The sequence below is a fragment of the Nicotiana attenuata genome, unplaced genomic scaffold (assembly GCF_001879085.1).
Source record: "Nicotiana attenuata strain UT unplaced genomic scaffold, NIATTr2, whole genome shotgun sequence".
Taxonomy (NCBI): domain Eukaryota; kingdom Viridiplantae; phylum Streptophyta; class Magnoliopsida; order Solanales; family Solanaceae; genus Nicotiana; species Nicotiana attenuata.
In genome coordinates, this window is record NW_017675989.1 from 1 (window position 1) to 4,235 (window position 4,235).

General features: G+C 34.9%; 1 long non-coding RNA gene across 1 annotated transcript in view; it reads left to right on the top strand.

Annotated features, from left to right (window-relative positions):
- The first annotated feature begins 330 nt into the window (after positions 1-330).
- The window catches only part of LOC109220652, an 11,823-nt gene continuing 7,918 nt past the window's right edge, over positions 331-4,235 (top strand). Inside the window, exon 1 of the long non-coding RNA XR_002067132.1 lies at positions 331-360. This is a non-coding gene — a long non-coding RNA (uncharacterized LOC109220652). The remainder of the gene's footprint in view (positions 361-4,235) is intronic.

Below are 4,235 nucleotides of genomic sequence, written 5' to 3' on the forward strand. Positions count from 1 at the left end.
AAGATAAATTACAGCTCCTGTCTCTCAACATGGTCATAGGGGAAAAGGGCTACAAGAGATGAAGATCGCAGCTAATTTTAGATGCTAATCAGAAGATAAAAAGAAAGACGAAAATCAAGCTTATTCATGAATCATAACTGAAATATTCAAACAAATAGAGAAGCTACTTGACACGCACCAAGATTTCAGGGAAGTAACATGGTTCACTTGAAAAAACAAGAACAGAGTAAAACTCACAAGAACTGAAAACATAATTTAGTTCAAAAAATTGGTACAGCTTCAAGTAGAGTCGTAAAAACAATTTAGTTCAATTTAAATTGTAGTGTGAATTAAATTGAACCCGGGGCTCGCGAGAAGGCTGTGAGTACTTGCACTTTCCCCTCTTTTTGTTTCTCGAATTGCTTTTTTTTTTTTTTCACTTAAAAGATCCAATTCTGCAGTTTGCGCTACCCTTACTGTTTTCCATAGCTCCGGACCTTATTTGCTGGTTATTGTTATTGCATGTCATCTATTGTATGGTTTTTAGGATGCTGTCACTATTTCTATGGTTATGTTGACGATACTGATGAATTGTCTTTTCTTGTTTTATTTCCATCTTCCTGAACCGAGAGTCTATCGGAAACAACCTCTCTGTCCTATCGGGGTAGGGGTAAGGTATGCGTACATACTACCCTCTCCAGACCCCACTTTGTGGGATTTTACTAGGTCGTTGTTGTTGTTGTATATGCCCATACGGTAGTCTGCTATGTTACTCTTTAGCTTCTCTTAGGTTCACCAACATTGGAACAACACTGGAAATGGTTACAATGGTGCAAGTAGCACGTACAATGGGTAAAATGAGAAGGTGGCTTTAAATTGTTTGACCAACATCCTACATAGACCTCCATATGCACTTTTCCTTGGGCGCGAATTGAAGATGATAGAAAAGGACGCGGTAGATCTAAAATCAGATGGACGGAGTTGTATCAAAGGATGTACAATCTCTCGAAATCTATGTCGATTTAGCTAGAATATAGAATACAATAGAAACGAGCCGTGAGATTAAGTGGAAGCAGCCACTAATGCATGAATGGGGGATGATTTGTGCACCAGGCTACCCTTTTTTACTTTTTATAGAACACAACGGAATCAAAGGATTCATATAGGTAATTCCAACTAGTTGGGATTAAGGTTTTAGCTTTTATTACATTTACATTAGGTCCAGAGTGAAAAAACCTATGGAAAACAGTCTGTAAGTTCTAAGCACCTTTTCACCTTAACAAAGTTCTAAACACACATTTAACTGTTCACCGTTGGATCAACAACCAAAGCCAGCTTTAAAGAATCAATACATACTGGGAATCGTACTATATCATTCATTCCTAATACTACACCACAGAGTATAATATCTACAAAGGAGTACGTAATATGTTCTGTAAGTAATGTCAACATTCGAAGAAGTGAACAAATGAACAAAATTGCTATATAAATTTTAGGGAAAATGCATAAGTACCCCTCCTGACCTATACCCAGATTTCTAACTACACACTTTTTCTTTACGGGAATCCTATTACCCCCCTAAACTTATTTTAAATGGAACTATTTGCACTCTTAACGCTGACGTGGCAGAGTGTGTGTATTTCACTCTCCCAAAGGAGAGTGGGAAGCAAGAAAAAACAATTTTCAGATTATTTTTTATTCTTTTTTACCATTTTTTCTTACTTTTTTTTCCTTTTCCTTTTCCTTTTCCTTTTTCTTTGTCTTTTTTCTTTTACTTTTTTTTGTTTCTTCTCTAATTCCGGCGGATATTCATTCACGGGCGACTTTATCTAACTGTTTTTCTTCCATTTTTTCTTTTCACAGACAAATTAAACTCTCAAAAAGATCTATTCATAAGCAAAGCAAAATACACTCAGATTTGGGGGGGAAAATTCATCATCGGAAAACCTTCCCACGCGGGAAAAAAATGATGTATTAAAATTTTAACTGGAAAAAGTTTTCTCAGCTTATATTCATTTTTATTTCTTTTGCTCTTCCTCCCACACACAAACTATACTTTCAAGAAATTTTTTTATATATATAAAACAAAACACACTTAGATCGGGATAAAAATATCGCCAGGAAAAAAAAAATTGCCGGAAAAATGGTGTTTGTGAAATTCTGACGACCACCATTTTATGCCGCCGGTGACCAAAACAATAAAAAAGAGAATGAAATAACCAAAAAAAATGAGAATAATAAGAAATAAGAAAAAGAAGAAAGAATAAAAAAAGTACTAAAAATACATGTGGGGGCGTGTGTAGCTCACCACTTGCCAAGAGTTTGGTTGTCAGCGTTAAGGGTGCAAATAATTACATTTAAAATAAGTTTAGGGGGGTAATAGGATTCCCGCAAAGAAAAAGTGTGTAGTTGGGAATCCGGGCATAGGTCAGGGGGGTACTTAAGCATTTTCCCTAAATTTTAAGTTTGCTTGTCCCTCGAGGACATCCGATTAAAACAAATAATGTTCCAATTTAAGTCTGCTTGAATAATCTTGTTCAAGGTTGTATCAAGTATTAACTATCAACAAATTAATTGTCTAAGTTATGCAAATAAAAAAAGAAAAAGAAGTTTATTGTGGAGACGAATCGTAAGTTGATTGCTTTGTAAGACACATGTACCCTTTTTTCAAGGAAATTGACCAACTCCATCAACAGAATTTTGACTAAGTAATTTCAGTTGCCTAAAAAAGCTTCTAGACTCAGACGCCAGATAACATACGCACAAGAACCTATAAAGAACACAAATACAAAAATAAAAAATACTACAAAATAGCAAAGACTTTTCTGAGAATAAAATCGAGGATTCAACCTACCAATTTCAAGAACAAAACACGAAGAACCTCAATTATAGACTATAATTTTAGTAAGCTCCTAAGTAGTTTAGCAATTGGCTAAGGTCACACTTATTAAATCAGGCAAACCATCCTATTAAAGTAACTCAACTGCAGCCATTAACTAAAAGTTATAACCTGGACAACAACATCAAACACATAAAACAACAATTAGGATCACCAAGAAAGAAACTCAAAAATAGCAACCTAACTAAAGAGCTACCTACTGAGATTCCTCATTCATGAATCAATGTTGCAAACAGAAAGAAAGCCTCCAACGATGTCGTTTCTTGGTAGAGACTTTGAGGGTGGCAACATGCAGAACATCTTGTCTATATGTTCTTGTTCTCACCGATATTTACCTATTAGCCATGGCAGACAAGTAAGAACGCAAAGTAATCAAAGTAGTGTCAGCCACCGCCCTAGAACGAAATAAATTTACAGAAATGGGCTATAATAACGCTGGTAATAAAGCAAATTAAGGGCGTAAATGTACTTCTCAAAACGGCCCTTCTTTTAAGACAACGCCGTAACCACATAAACCGCACAATTTTAGAACGCAAAAAAAAAAAAAAAAAAGAGTTTTCGAAATTAGCGTGAAAGAACACATTGGGCATAAGAAATACTCGATAGAAATTATTCTTTGCAGAAAATGTTACGTCATTGTCTCAAATTCAATGGTACAAGCAAGAAACAATATCATTGTTGTATGCTACTGGTTATTCCAGTGGTTTATGATATGGTTCGATTAACAGATCAAAAAACATGTAATCCTCCAATTTTCACCTAAAAACCTTTCAAGGTTTAAAAAAAGAGCATTTCTTACAGAGTTTTCAAAATTCTTTGTCATAGCTAGCATTAAAAAACAATTGTGCTAGATAGAAGTTACTGGTTCACCGGAACCCATATCCGACACTTGTCCCAACACTTCCTACAAACTGTAGTAGTACCTTGCCCTACTTCTCACTTTACAACAATGCTTCTTGAGGTCGTTTTTTTTAATTGTTTCGTTATTGATAAATATATTGTTGTCTACCTTATAATTCAAAGGGTTGTCTCACCCACGAAAGTTGGATACTTGGATCGCTCAAATATTTGAGTTCTTACATTGATCAAACATAAGATGAGAGAAGGAATAAGAAAGATTACAATATCAATCTTTTATACTCTACTTATCAGTTAAATACTGCAATTTTGGCTATGAATATGATCATATTACATGATGCCTTATAAATGCGTAAAATGTAAGAATTTCTCTTAAAGCGTGATATTTGTGGTTGTGGGAGGGTGGTCTGTAACGTAGTTGCTAACTTCAAAAATCTTGAACTCCATTTGAAAGTTGTGAATTTGTGTGCAGGATGTAATGGAATAAGTTCTATACTTC